Source organism: Muntiacus reevesi, chromosome 2 (genome assembly GCF_963930625.1).
Source record: "Muntiacus reevesi chromosome 2, mMunRee1.1, whole genome shotgun sequence".
Classification (NCBI taxonomy): Eukaryota; Metazoa; Chordata; class Mammalia; order Artiodactyla; family Cervidae; genus Muntiacus; species Muntiacus reevesi.
This window is the reverse complement of record NC_089250.1, coordinates 19,271,216-19,286,844: the sequence shown is the minus strand read 5'-3', so window position 1 is coordinate 19,286,844 and position 15,629 is coordinate 19,271,216. Positions and strand designations below refer to the sequence as shown.

The 15,629-nt window shown below is 42.0% G+C and overlaps 1 protein-coding gene across 1 annotated transcript in view; it reads left to right on the top strand.

The window, feature by feature from the left end:
* Positions 1-9,616, top strand: part of LOC136157113 (uncharacterized) — a 61,957-nt gene extending 52,341 nt beyond the window's left edge. Inside the window, exon 6 of the mRNA XM_065919142.1 lies at positions 9,446-9,616. The gene's annotated coding sequence lies outside the window, so the exon portion shown is untranslated. The remainder of the gene's footprint in view (positions 1-9,445) is intronic.
* The last annotated feature ends 6,013 nt before the right edge of the window (positions 9,617-15,629 follow it).

Sequence of the window (15,629 nt, the reverse complement as noted above, 5' to 3'; positions counted from 1 at the left end):
CTTTTGCTTGCTTCCCATTCCAGTCTTACAAGGGATTAGAGCTCTTGACATGTTTTTATTTATTTATTTTGCTTTTTGGTTGCACTGGGGCTTTGTTGCTGTGAGAGGGCTCTCTCGAGCTGTGGAGACCAGGAGCTGCCCTCTGCTGCGGAGCCCAGGTGTCTCTGTGACTTTTCTTCTTGTGGAGCGCGCTGCACACGGGCTTCAGTAACTGCTTTCCCGGCTCTAGTGCGTGGGCTCAGTAGTTTGGGTGCGTGGGCACGGGGGCTTAGTTGCTCCTCCATGGGTGGGCTCTTCCCAGAGCAGGGATTGAACCTGTGTCCCTTGCATTGGCAGGCAGATTGTCATCCACTGGACCCCCAGGGAAGTCCTTGAAGTGTTTTTAATAATTATGTTTTTCTTTTAGCTGCCATCATGGTCCTCCATCTTGTTCTATGAATGACATCCCTTGAGCAGTAAATCAAGTCTCTGGAGAGGCTGGCGTGGGGACTCCAACGTCAACATTTGACACTGGAAGTTTGCCGCATAATCTAGGGTTCCATCTTCATGACAATAAATTTAGGCACTTACCCAAAGCTTTCTCTCCATAGGACAGACCTGCGCTCACCCATCAGTCAGATAAATAACTCAGCCTACAAAGCCTGGCTGCCCTGCAGCGCTGGGCAACCAGAGGAATGGAAATATCCACTAAACTGTCTGACATTTTGAAATTCTTTCATGACTAGCATGATATTGGGACCAATTGTGCATGACAATGGTGCTTAAAATACTTAACCAAAATGTGTATAGATTCACCAGGGCTTTATCAGGCCTCTATCTGCCAACCTAGATCTTCTACGAGTTTCTCCACTTCTTTTCCCTCCGAGCTAAGATCAGAACAAAGGAGAGACTGAAAATAAAGAAACTAACCAAGAAGGAAAGAGGAGATTTTCTTGTGACTGTTAAGTTTGCAAAAACAAAATTAAAGATAACAGGTTCATGTGATGTCGTGGATAATGACAACAATCTAGTAACAGCCAAGAAAAGGCCACTTTATTGCTTTCTTGCAAACAAGCCAAAAACAATAGTTCATCAAGTTTCCAGTGCATTCATAATCTAGCATTTTATGATCTCCTGAGGAGAAGTTTGATGAAATACAAGTCTTGTGCTTTGGATAAAAATGCCAGTTTCTTGTAAAATCCTTAAATTTATTTGTCACACTTTCTTTCTGAATTCCAAACTAATTTCTTTGAGGCTAAGATCTTGACTAATTTGTTTGTTTCTTATGGGACATAAAGGCCATGAAATTTACACTTAAAATGACCATTGTTTTGCACTGGGTGTTCTTGGCCTGATTTTTCCTACATAATCTTCTCTTGGCTTTGGGGTGCTGATTCATTTAGTCTTGGCACTTACTGAATTTTCTTGTCCTTTGCCTCAAGTTGGCAGGAAGGGAAGAGAAGTCTTTGTGCTGCTGAATACCAAGGCAGACCTCTATTACAACGATGGCAGGATGCTTTCTGGAATGACATTGGAGACAGCTACAAGAACATCCTGAAGATGTTCTGATAGGATGGAGATAACATTGGTGATCAGGCAGGTGGGCAGGGCAGGTACTTTCATTTATTTATTTGTTTAATCTTGGCTGCCCTTGGTCTTCATTGCTCTTTTCTAGTTGTGGCAAGTGGGGACTACTCTTTGCTGTGCTGCACAAGCTTCTCTTTGCAGTGGCTTCTCTTACTGTGGATGGAGCACCGGGTCTAGGTACTTGGCCTCAGTCATTGCAGCACTCAGACTCAGTAGTTGTGGCACATGGGCTTAGTTGCTGTAGAATCTTCCCAGACCGGAGGTAGAATCTGTATCCCCTGCATTGGCAGGCAGATTCTTATCCCCTGTCCCTCCAGGGAAGTCCAGGGCAGCTACTTTTGAAGGAGTAGAAATTGCATTTGTCATGTTTGGCTTAGTTTTGGAAGACAACCTAAGTGAAAAGGAAAGCCTGATCTGATTAAGACCCAGGCAGCCTCTGATGGAAGAATCAGTATCAAGAAGGTTGTTTTTTTGAATTACGTCCACTGTTGGGCTACAGTCAGACAGCGGAGGACATCCATGAGGCCAGATAATTGAGATAAAATTATCATGGTGAGATGATCCTTACAAATGCCCATCCAAGGACCATCAAACCTTCCACTGCTATTGTTTACAACTGAGAGTTGATGGTCCACTTGACGAGATTCTTTCCAGAGTCACAGGTAAAGTTACTACCCTGCAGACCAACAGTTCAGGAGAGGATGCTGAACTGGGGTGAATCTTCAGGGTAGACTTCTGGGAAGGAAGTGACAGGGATTCCTGGGGATAGATGGCAGGGAGAGGAAGGCTTGAGTAAGAGAGGTTAAAGAAGATCAGGAGTTTGGCCCCTGCAGGCTCTGTGTGGCTGGAAACAGGAAAGGAGAGAGCAGCATCAAGGCGTGGAGTCCTTCTGGAATGGAGACCTGAGCTCTCTGCCGCTGCCGCTCTCCTACTGGTCTGAGCCCATCCCCCAGGGTCTGTGGTTTTTGTATCCATCCTGATGGCTTGATTTGATGGTGACCTGGATGAAGCAGGGAAAGTGGGAGAGACAGTGGGCGAGGGTTCAGAGCTGGGCAACAGGCCTGGCATTTGCCTTCAGCAGGGGAGGAGTATAAAGCCACACATGAAGCCCTAACTTGCAGGCTCTCATTGTCTGAACGAGTTGACTTGATACAGAGTAAATTCACAGTTATGCCCAGTTTTCCAGTGCAGACAGCTGCAGCATTTTCCCAAGGGTTTGAGATTAGGGAGCAGTAATAGCCCTGTGTGTGTGAGCCTGTATATGTGTGTGTGTGTGTGAGAGATAGAGAGAGAGAGAGAGAACATGGAGGTCACCTATGGTGTCACAAGCTTTCCTCTCAGAAAATGACCATCATGTTTATTGGGGGCGGATGACATGTGAAAAAAATGGAAAAGGTATAGTTCATTGGTTCCTCTGTTTCTGTTCCCTCTTGACATATTGAAGGAGAAAGTCTAACAGAGAACAAAACTGGCTTCATGTTAGATCTATTCCTTTAGCTCTAACCGTGTACTCTGTTGCCTGAGCTTAGCCATGCTGGCCCTGTCCCTTTTGTAAAAAGAATGTTGCTTATTGAAGAATAGAGAGTATCCTTTGTCTTACTGGAGGTTAACAGGAACATTGTGACCAGACCTATGTGGACAGCTGAAAGAACAAAGGATCCAGGCAACAAGATGTTTGCAATAAACAGTCACATCCTCTCCCCTTTCAGTAGAAATGAAGCCTGAGTTCTAACTTGGCTAAGATGGTTCTTTGGGACCCTAGTTGACCATCTTCTGAATATGCTGGCTTTCTGAATAAAGTCACTATTCCTTGTCCCAGCACCTCATCTCTCAACTAACTCATCAGCCTGCTGTGTGGCTAGCAGTATGAGCTTGGACTTGGTCACCAAAGGCAGTAAAAACATGTGGAGAGGGATGACAGCTGCCCTGTGATACCCGCGGGTCCACCAAAAAGGGTTTCATATGATTTTAATCCTAGATGTTTTTGAGATTTAGCAAGGGAAAGAAACACTAAATTCCTTTCCTGGCATGTTAAATCATGGTAATATATGCTTGAAAAACTCATTATAACCATTAACATGAATAACTAGTGATTTAGAATTTGAGTTAAGGAGCTAGGCTGCCACATTTGTGCTCTTTGGGTGTTTGAATATAATTATTTGTGGATTAACCTGAGAGACATTGATCAGTCCCAGAAATAAATAGCAGGCTTGCTTGCAAAGTCAAAATTGGAATGGAGAAATGAGAATTCTTAGGGAAAATGTCTGTTGTAAGAATGAATGAATAAAAAGTAAGATATTCCATACCTTAACTATAGGCAGATTCTCAGAAAGAGATTGACTGAAGTTTTTAAAAAGATAAGAGAGCAATTTATGACATTAAGAAACAGTTTTGCTCTTGTTTTGGTCCATAGGATTGAAGGAGGGATTAAAGAGGCAAAAATTCTATTTTTATTATTTAGTAATCTTCTTCATTTAGACAAAAACTGATGATAAGCTACCTTTCTTGGGATAAAAGTAATATCAAGGACCTATTTAAACAATATCTCAAATAGCAATTACATATTAAATTGAGAAAAACCCAGTGCAACATCCTTAGTTCCTAATAGACAAATCCTTGATAGTTTATATTGTACCTAGAAAAAATGGCATTCATCATCAAAGCTAAACAAACAAATCAGCAGCTATTTGCTACATTATAAGGATAAGCTTTGGAATTCTCAGTTGGCTCGGTGGTTAAGAACCCAACTGCTAATGCAGGAAATGCAGGAGATACAGGTTCGATCCCTGAGTCAGGAAGATCCCCTGGAGGAGGTAAGGACAACCGACTACAGAATTCTTCCCTGGGAAATCCCATAGACAGAGGTGCCTGGCAGGCTACAGTCCATGGGGTCAAAAACAGTGGGACACAACTGAGTGACTGAAAACACACACATACAAGGATAACCTTGGATTTGACGGTGTTGAATATACTCAGGATCAGATGACTACACATATTTTTGGATAAAGGAAAATCCTTTCAATTAAATTTTTTTTTACAGTGTAAATGTGTCCCTACTGATTTAAGTCAGACCCTGAAGCTGATTTTAATGTACTTTCATTAAGGATTTCGTTGACATACGAGCTAAAGTTCTTTTGGCTGAAGTTCTGTCTGTTGAGATGTTAGTGAAATATCAAGCAAGGTGAACAAAACAGCCAGCTCACAAACAGTATTCTGAAGGTCTCAAAAAAATAAAATCATCTCAAAGAGACTTTGAAATGCAACACTGAAGAGAGTGCGGGAGGCATTTTCAAAAGCTTTTCTGCCTTTGGACTCACAGACCACCATCAGATCAGCAAGATTCTGATGTACCGGGAGAGCGTTAGGAAGTTCTGGGCTCACTCATCCCTGGGAGACTCAAAAGCCAACAAAAATTCAAACAGTCAAACCATTTTATAACATAAAAAAGGCATCCAATCCATGCATGTTTGTAATTTCCATAAATTAGCCTTGCAGGCCAGCATGGTGTTTCGTAACATTGTCGAGCGATGCATCATACAAATTAGACCAGGGCTCTGGCCAAGAACCGTTTTAAGGAAAATTACAGATCTTCTGCCCTTTCTTGCACACTGAGCTCAGATCTTCTCTGTCTGACTGGAATCACAAAGAGGAAACTGAACATTTTACCCAAAATATGATTGTAAAAGAGTGGCACAAAGGCTCTTTCGGAGAGACAGGTCCTGCAGCAGACTTGGGCAAGGAAGGGGCAGAGCGTCTGGATGGGTGGCAGGCTTGGGCTCTGAAGCAGTGGGCTGGATTTGCAAATCACATCTCTCTCTTTTTTTTTTTTGCAAATCACATTTCAAATGAGCGGTGAGATACAATTAGGGAGATCAGTGTAGGAAAACAGCACCTGGGGCGACTGCGGCGGGGATGCAAAATCGTGCTGAGGATTCAAGACCCCTTCTGACACGGTTGTTAGATTCGGTGAAATGTGACTTTTCTGTAAGGCTGACATTCCTCTCCCAGAAGCCCCAGCTCATGTCAGGAAGTCACCTCCTTAAGCTTCCACACCCTTGCCAGCACCCTCCTTCGGCTCCTTATTCTCCTTCCCACCTCCCTGCCTTTGCAGAGGCGGTTTGCTCAGCCCAGATTGCCTGTTCCATACGCTTGTGTGTGCATCCTCACGACAGACTTACTGTGTAGCTTGGCTGTGTGAGAGCCTCCACTCAGCTTGAAATGTATGGAATTCAGAATTTTAAGACCCAGGCACTTCCCTCAAGGGGTTGAAAATCTCCTTAGAATGAAAAGCAACAAATGTATAAGAGATAACTGGAAACAGAAGGCAATAAAATAGCCCAATGCGTGAGAGTGAAGTAGGAATTCAGAGAGTGCTCATCCCCTGGGAAGTCATGATGGGCCCTGGGGGAACAAGCAGGATTTGGGTAGGGAGGCTGGTGCTGGGGAAGGATCTGGAATTTCTCATCAGGTTTCAGCATGAGCAAAGGCACATGAGAAGGATGCAGGAGAGAGATAGGGAGGGATGCTGATGGGGGCGGTCGGTGTCCTTCCCTGTGAGGCCAAAGCTTTTACAGATTTGCCTTTTGCTAGGTTACCCTAAGGGAGATGGAGATATTAGAGTGAAGGGGATGTTTTAGGAATAAAATGCAGGACCCAGTACACAACGATAAATGCAAGCTCTCTTATTAACACAGGGAACTCTGCTCAATATTATGTGGCAGCCAGGATGGGAAGGGAATTTGGGGGAGAATGGATACATGTCTGTGTAAGGCTGAGTCCCCTTGCGGTCCATCTGAAACTAGCACAACGTTGTTAACTGGTTCTACTCCAATATAAAATAAGAACTTGAATGAAATAAAAAATAAAAATGTTAAAATAAATTCTATGTAAAAATTTTCCACAGAAAAAGAAAAGTGCCTAGCTGATGGCACTTTTGATAACAGATGAACTTCAGGGAAGAGCAGAGGGTAGTCAAGAGTTATTGGAAAAGTCCATTTAAGGAGGATTGATGGCCAAGATGATGGTAGTGGAAGCAAAGGAGGAGATAAGATTTAAGGCATTCGTAAGAAGCAGGACTTGATGACTTACTGTGGGAGAAGATGAAGAAAAGGAAAAAGTGGGAATGATGTCCAGGTCTGTTATCCATTGCCTTGTTACCTGAGTTTATACTCCAACTTTGTACTCATCTGCCACATTGCCCTAAGGTGATCACTTTTCAGAGGAACAATTCATCAACCTAAAACCTCAATCCTATCAATCAATAGCCTACAAATATTCTTCTAATGTTAACAGTTTTAAAGCTTTTTATTGTGAGATAATTTTAGATTCATCAGCAATTGGAAGAAATAGCACAGAGCTCCTGTGTACTTTTCTTTCAGTGTCCTCCTCAGGATAACCCACTGATGCTCTCCACTAACCATGTTCAGATTTCACCAGTTTTATGCACACTTATCTGTGTATGTATTTGGTTTTATACTGTTTTATCTCATGTTAGGGCTTCCTTGGTGGCTCAGTGGTGAAGAACTTGGCTGCCAATCAAAGCAGGAGATGCGTGTTTGATCCCCAGGTTGGCAAGATCCCCTGGAGAAGGAAACAGTAACCCACTCCAGTATTCTTGCCTGGGAAATCCCACGGATGGAGGAGCCTGGGGAGCTACGGTCCATGGGGTCACAAAGAATCGGACACGACTGAGCGACTAAACAATAATAACAACAACATCCCATATATAGATTTGTGTGATCTTGACCACAGTCAAGATATAGAACAGTTCCATCACAAGTTTACCCCAGTTGCTTAACTAATTAATTAATTCAGCTGCATCAGGTATCAGTTGTGCCATGAGAGATCTTTCAATGTGATGCAGGGATTCTGTAGTTGTAACATAGGTGCTTAGTTGCCCCCAGGCATTTGGGATCTTAGTTCCCTGACCAGGGATTGAACTGGAGTCCCTTTCATTGCAAGGCAGATTCTTTACCACTGCACCACCAGGGAAATCCCTCAGCTACCATTTATTTTCCTGGCTACTTCCCTCTCTTTCATGCTCCTTGGTCTCCAGCAACTACTAATATGTTCCTCATTTCTATAATTTTTTTTTCAAGAATGTTACATAAGTGGAATCATGTAGTATATAGCCTTTTGATATGGACTTTAATATTTGCATAGTTTCCTTGAGATCTAGGTATAACTTGTTCCAAGTTACTTTTTATTGCCAAGTGGTATTCCATGGTACAGATGTACCATGGTTTATTTACCCATTCACCCACAGAAAGACATTTGGGTTGTTTTCAGGTTTTGGCTATTTGGAATAAAGCTGCCACAGAAATCCATGTATAGATTTTTATGTGAACATAAGTTTTGATTTCTCTGTAATGAACTTCTAGTAGTACAATTTCTGGGTCTTATGGTAAGCATGTGTTTAGTTTTATAAGAAACAGTCATACTCTTTTCTAGAGTGGCTATACCATTTTATCTTCCTACCAGTAACGCATGAAGAATCCAGTTTCTCAGCGTCCTTGCAAGCATTTGGTATTTTTAATTTTAGCCATTTTAATAGTTGTGTAGTGATGTCTTACTGTGGTTGTAATTTGCATTTCCCTAATGGCTACTAATGTGAAATATGTTTTTTTCATGTGCTTATTTGCCATCTGTATATCCTCTTCAGTGAAGTGTCTGTTTATGTCTTTTGCCCATTTTCTAATTTAATCTTTATATTCTAGCTTTTTTGTGTGTGTGTTCCTAGCCTCTTGTGCATTTGCTTAACCAGAAAATAGTCTAAAATTTACCTTGTGTTTTCACTGAAGAGATTTTCCATGGAAAAGAGTCAAAAGTCCTATTAAGCCACCAAACATTCTGTTTAGATCACTTAAAATAAGTTATTTTATTGTTGAAACAAATGGCACTGATCCTGCCACCTGATGTTTCCTAGTATCTTATGTTGCATACAGCTGTTGAAGGGCAATTCACTATTTGGAACTTGTGTTGAAGCAAAAAGTCTGATTTGAGGCCCAAATAAAGTTTGTTGTTTGTGCATCTGTGAAGGAAACTTTGGCTAAGCACTCAGGTGACATGGCAGGTAAGGAGCAGAAGATTGTCATATAGTTGTCTGTGTTTGGCTGGAGACTGGCAAAAGTTTCTCACTTAGAAAGGACTACCTTTCAGCATCTGATGCTCTTCATCTCCTCTGACATTTCCTGAGAACTGTGTCTTATATTTCCTAGTTGTGTCTTTTATCCAATGAATTCAAGATGGTGGACATATATTTTATGTCTCTGGATCAATATTTATACAGATTTTCTAAACAAAAATAAGATCAAGCTTAGGTTAGTAGTTAATTTAGAGGAATGAGGAGAATCATTGAAGATCCTTACTGGAAAGCATAGGGGAAAAATTCCTCCACTTTCTCCAACAAACTTACAATGAAATGCATTTATAGAGATTTTATCCCTAGCATACATTATAACCAAAAGAATTCTATAAGACATTGCAATTTAATTAAACAAAAATAATAAATGTGCATCAAAGAATAAAAAGAGTTTTTAATGCTATCAGGAAGAATAAAAATCCACAGAACAATATATCCAGTAGGCTGCAATAAGTATCAAATTTAGAAATCAACTTGTGTCAAGAGGAAATGATTGAAGAGAGGTGACATGCACTGAAATATGGACTAGTCTAGAAAGCGCTTGAAGAAGGGATTCAAAGCAATAAATAAATAATCATTTGTATTATTCTGCCATTTTTGGGTAAATGATTCATTCATTAAAGGGGAAACAGGGTTAACTAATTCAAGCATCTGACATCAATCAGAGACCAGATTCTCGCTTGCAAGTTGCCAAGTGGTTCAGTGAGTCCAAGGGATTATTCTGTGTTGTTTTTCCAGGTAAATCACTTCCATTTTGGAAGTTCTGGGATTGTTGGCTCTATCAAGCATTTGTTCCTGGGAGAAGCCATCTTGGAATGGATCCAGGGATCTGGAGCTGGATGGTGCTTTAAGAGGTGTCTGTCCATGTTGGGCAGATATGTGGCAAGCCCTGTTGGTGGCATCATGACAAAATCACGGTGAGAAAGGTTCGGAGAAGCTGTATACCTAGGGCCGGATAACTCAGGATCATCTGTCTTTGCATCTGGCAGGATTTCGTCAAGCTCCTTCCATAGCCTCATTGCTGTTTTTGTTCAGTTGCTAAGTCATGTCCGATTGTTTGCAACCCCATGAACTGCAGCACACCAGGATCTTCTGTCCTCCACTATCTCCCAGAGCTTACTCAAATTCAAGTCCGTTGAGTTGGTGTTGCTATCTAACCATTTCCTCCTCTGCCACCCCCTTCTCCTTTTGTCTTCAATCTTTCCCAGTATCGGGGTCTTTTCCAATGAGTTGACTTTTCCCAGCAGGTTGTCAAATTATTGGAGCTATAGCTTCAGTGTCAGTCCTTCCAGTGAATATTCAGGGTGAATTTCCTTTAGGATTGACTGGTTTGATCTGCTTGCTGTCCAAGGGACTCTCAGGAGTCTTCTCCAACACCACAGTTCAAAAGCATCAATTTTTCAGCACTCAGCCTTCTTTATGGTCCAACTCTCACATGACTACTGAAAAAACCATAGCTTTGACTATGTGGACCTTTGTCAGCAAAGTGATGCTTCTGTTTTGTCATAACATAATTGTTATGTTTTAATATAACATCTAATTTCCATAGCCTAGCTCTGTTCTAAGTATCTGCAATCCACAAATGAAAAACCCTGCTCTCAAAAAGATACAAACTAGCACAGTATGCACAGGCTAACACATGGACACAGCGAGGATGGTGAAATCGTCCTGAAGGAATGAATTCCAATTCGAATATGTCCTTCAGACACTCAGGACAGATTCCATTAAAGTTGTTCTCCAGCACATGCATTACTGATAAAACAAAGAACAGCTCCACAGGGGGACCAGAAAAAGAATTCTTACTTATCTTTTCTCACAAAGGATGGTAGCATTTTAAAGTTTAGATAAATAAAATATGTGTGCAGCATCAAAGTCTCTGGAGGCAGATGAAATGCTAAAGTACAAAAATAGCCAGGAAAAACTAATCACAAATCAGGCAAAGATGGAGAACAACTATTGTTTTGTGTTATCTGAAACTGTCAAGCCATCAGACCTAGGGGACCAGGGAAGTGGAGGGGGGCACACAGAGATAGAGAATTTAATATGAACACTGGAAAAGGGGTTGCCACACAGCTGATCCAACCGGCAAAAGCAGCACATTTCGGAGTCCAACACCTGATAAAAAAGTATCACCTTACGTGAATGCCAGAGTTTCCCCAGTCTCATTTTATGCTGACTTCTACTGAAAGAGAGTGATTATTAGATTGGATAATATAACAAAAATCTATGTGTATATTGCTTGAAAGAGACAACCAAAAGGTTAAAGATCAAGAGAAGCAAAAAGAAACACTATACAAATATTTACCAAAAGAAATTCAGTTTGGTGATATTAATCAGACAGAATTTAAGGGAGAAAAATTAATAGAAGCAAGAACAGGATTATATAAAACTTAAAAGAACAAAGAAGCCAAAGCAATGATGCACCTGCATTCACCTAACAAAAGAGCCTTGAAAGATAAAAAGCAAAGAGTGACGGAAATTAGGTGGGATGGAAGTGAGCAGGGACAAAACAGTGGTACAACTGGGAATTCAGAAAGAGTGTTTGATTTTGGTGTAATAGATACAGTAAAGTCATATTGCAACCTTCAGCAAGAGAGCAGGATTGGGAGTGGTTAATGTGATGACCCAAGAAATACCAGACAGGAGTTAGGAAACAGAGGGGCGGAGGTCCTCATCCACCAGGTGGGTGTGGTGATTTGGGAGTGAGTTGATGAGACTCTGATCTAAGAAGTGAAGAGCAAGAGGAGAAATGATTAAAAGAAAACAAAGAGGAAGAGAAGGATCTAAGAGCCAGTGACAGATGGGATATCAGGCTAAGGAAAGGAGATAAAGTTATTAGCAAAGTGGAGTGGTGGCACCAGGGGGGTGGGGGGATGGGAAAGTGAGCGAATGAGCCAGCTTTCGGGGAAAGGAGAAACGGATATTGATTTACTAAGTTTTGGGTAATGTCCATGAGATTGATGTTCCTCTGTCATGGAAAACTGGCCTACTCTGTTGGTGTGGGGACTCAGAAAGCCAGGCTGGCTGTTCCTTTGCTGCCTTCTCATGTCCATAGTGTGTTTCCTAATGCTCTGCAGACGCAGAAATTCCCACCCACCTTCCCTTAAAGAGTTAGTGAGGCAAAAATGGATCAGGAAAGAAAGGAGGTTAGGCCAGGGCTTCCATTAGCCCCTGGCTTTTTACTGCAGAGATTCTGAGTGTCTGGAAGGGTGAAGGGAGGAAGCTGACCACGGTGCCTGTTGGCCTGTCAGCCGAAGGAAGAGAGTTGGTCATTTCACTTCACGGCTACTCTGCCTCTCATGGTCATTTGAAACACGATTATAAGATTTAGGGGTTTGGTTCTGAATATTTTTGTCCCCCAGATTTAGTTTAGGTTTTTTTTTTTTTTTTTTTTTTTTTTAGTTTCTCTGTCCATTCTGGAAGTGATCATTTTGGAGGGATGAGAAATATTTCCCCCCAAAGGCCAGTCATGCAGTTGAGGTTTTATTCTTCTGTGCAAATTCCTGAAAATCTGAGAGATGCATGAGCTCAACCTGGATGATGCAAGGTGGGAGGGACGGCTTCTACAGAAAACACAGAGGGTGATGGGGTGGGGAGGGAGGCGATGATGGGAGAGCTTCAGAGAAGACCAAGGCTTAAAGGAATGTCCTGGAAGGTGGCCGACACCCCCAGGATGGGCGGCTAGGAAAAGCAGGGGAAGAGATGTACATACGACCTCTTGAGAGAAATTGCTGCTTGAAGGAAAAAGAAGGAGAAGTGATAAGGATGGGGAATGCTCAGTTTAAGAAGTGGATGTTTCCAGTGTGGGTAGAGTTACTCAGCTAATTCCTCTAAAGCTTCAGAGGGAGAAAACTGGCTGACAGAGAGGAGAGCAGATCTGTGAAGGGGCAACCAGGAGGAAGAGGGCAAATCACAAGACAGCCAAAAGCTGACTCATCATCTGGATGAGGTTGGAAGGAGAAGTCAGTGACTATCCACCCTGGGGCATCCATCCTGGGAACTTTCGTTGTTCAATCTCTGGCCGTGACTCACTCACGTTCCAGTTGTGATTCAAATTCCAGAGTTGAGAGAGTTTAGATTATAAAGTAAGTTTTAGACATGGAGCGGCTTCTGGCTTATTCTGAAGGATAAGATAGCATTGACTTGGCAGCCATACTGATACGTAGACCAAGGAGAAAGTCGTTAATGTGTTATTGGATGGCATTTACTAGGATGGCCAGAAACAAGGGTCTGTCATAGATGCCTTATCTGATGTGAGGGGGAATTGGAGGAGTGCAGCCAAAGGGAAGAGGGACTGGTGCTTTGCACTGAAATCCTTCTCTGGAAAGGATAAATACCTACAGGGGCTGTGTAGCTCCAGAGACCGTTTTATATTACTATTATAATTTGCTCAGACTCACATATGGGCCCAGGCCCTTTGGAAGTGGTACTTTGTGACCTCACATGGCAGGGAAGGCTGGAGTTTCAGCTTCAGCATCAGTCCTTCCAGGAGTATTCAGGGTTGATTTCCCTTAAGATGGACTGGTTTGATCTCTTTGTTGTCCAAGGGACTCTCAGGAGTCCTCTCCAGCACCAGTTTGAAGGCATCAATTCTTTGGCACTCTACCTCACAACCTTATGTGACCACTGGGAAGACCATAGCATGGACTATACGGACCTTTGTCGGCAGAGTAATGTCTGCTTTTCAACACACTGTCTAGGTTTGTCTTAGCTTTCCTGTCAAGAAGCAAATATCTTCTGATTTCATGGCTGAAGTCACCATCCACAGTGATTTTAGAGCCCCAGAAGAAGAAATCTGTCACTACTTCCACCTTCGCCTCCTCTATTTGGCATGAAGTAATGGGGCCAGATGTCATGATCTTAGTTTTTTTTTAATATTTAGTTTTAACCCAGTTCTTTCCTCCTTCACCCTCATCAAGAGGCTCTTTAGTTCCTCTTCGCTTTCTGCCATTAGAGTGGCATCATCTGCATATCTGAGGTTGTTGATGTTTCTCCTGCCTATACATGTACACATATTCATTCTTTTTCAGGTCCTATTTCCATATGGATTATCATATATTTATTTTTATTGGAGCATAATTGCTTTACAATGTTGTGTTAGTTTCTGCTGTATTTTTTAACTCCTCTCTTTGTCAAATGCATGATTCAATATCATAAGAATGTACTGTTTTCCCAAGTCAATTTATAAATCCAACTCAATCTCAAAAAAAGGTATGACTGAGTATGCATGATCTCTAGATATCAAAACTATAACTGAAGATCAGCTATCATTTAATCATGTCCTGATAAACAATAAAAATGTACTTTTAGTTCCTCAGAAAATGAGAGGACACCATCAGTCCTACTTCTGAGGAGATCAGATAATCCACCCTTACTTTGACAATCTGCCCCTGCTTTCAGAAAAACTGTGAATCTAAGGGTTATATTTACCTCAAGATCTAACTCTGATTCCCATAGCAGAAGTGGCTTGCATCTGAGTGGTCCGGGAGGATAAGGGAAAGCCGTGTGACAAACCAGGAATCCCCTTTCCATCACCCAGCAGAGGAAAGTGAGGAAAGGAAAGGCACTACACTTACAGATCGTTCTTGAAGCTTGAAGTTTCAATCTGAGGGGAGCTGGGCTAGGGTTGGAGATATGTGTAGGAAATATAGCATCAGTGAACTATACAACAACAGGGAACTTGACTGGGAAAAAATCAGAAAGAATGAATAATGTGTAACACAGAAAGATGACATGAAGTTTTCTTGTACAGTTGGGGACCTCCTTGAGATTCCAATGATCCAGTTGTCTAAGAGTCTTTGAAGACAAAAAGAATTACACTTCTAATTTGTGGCAGGTGAACCCTGGAAACGGAAAACTTCTTCACATTCGAGAGGGTTTTTGAGGATCAAGGAATGCTGGAAACATCCCTGGGTCAGGAATGACTGAAAATCTAGTCCCAGCCTTTTTGTTCAGAAGTTAATTGTGCTCATGAATTAACATGTGATGGGTGCACAGCTTTCATTGTCTTAAAATGAGGATAGAGGAGAGGGGATAAGAAAGCATGTTGGACTGCCCTGGGATGAAAGGGAAAGATTGATTTTAGGAGCAGATGATATTGGCACCTGATATTAGAAGAAACAGGGCTTCCTTGGTGACTCAGATGGTAAAGAATCCACCTGCCATGTGGGAGACCTGGGTTCGATCCCTGGGTTGGGAAGAAGGGAACAGCTACCCACTCCAGTACTCTGGCCTGGAGAATTCCGTGAACTGTATAGGCCACGGGATCTCAGAGTTGGACGTGACTGAGCGATTTTCACTTCATAAGCAGAAACATGTGCCTGATTTCTCACTGTAACAAACTGATACAAAGGGGAATGCCCATAAGAGGGAGGAAGCAAATCTCATGGAAAAACTAGAAGAAAATACCAATGTAAATGTCAGCCCCGCAGCCAGTGCCCTGAAGGCAATATTGGGGGTGTAAGGAAGTGCCCTTTCTGTGGATTTCTGTTTATTTTGTACTTCATGGGTAACGGGACTTCTTAAACATTTTTGTTTAGAATAACAAACCTTGAAAATCCGTCCCTACCATCCCAGCCTCCCTAAGAGCATTTATATTACTGGATAAAATAAATTTTGTTCAGTCGCTAAGTTGTATCTGATTCTTTGCAACACCATGGACTGCAGCATGCCTGTCTTCCCTGCCCCTCTAGAGCTTTCATTTCATTCTGAATGAATGTGACCCATACAACTGGACCAATTTTGTTTAAGCTCAAAGGCTGGTGCAGAGTGAAAATAATGTAAGATTCTAAAATAAGACAAAGGCAATAAAGAATATGAGCTTCGGAAAGCAATTTAGGGAGCAGTGGCGGCTTTCAGAATGACACACAGGAGGCCCCAGAGTGCACAGGCAGAGAAAGCAGGTTGGCAGCTGGCTTGGTCA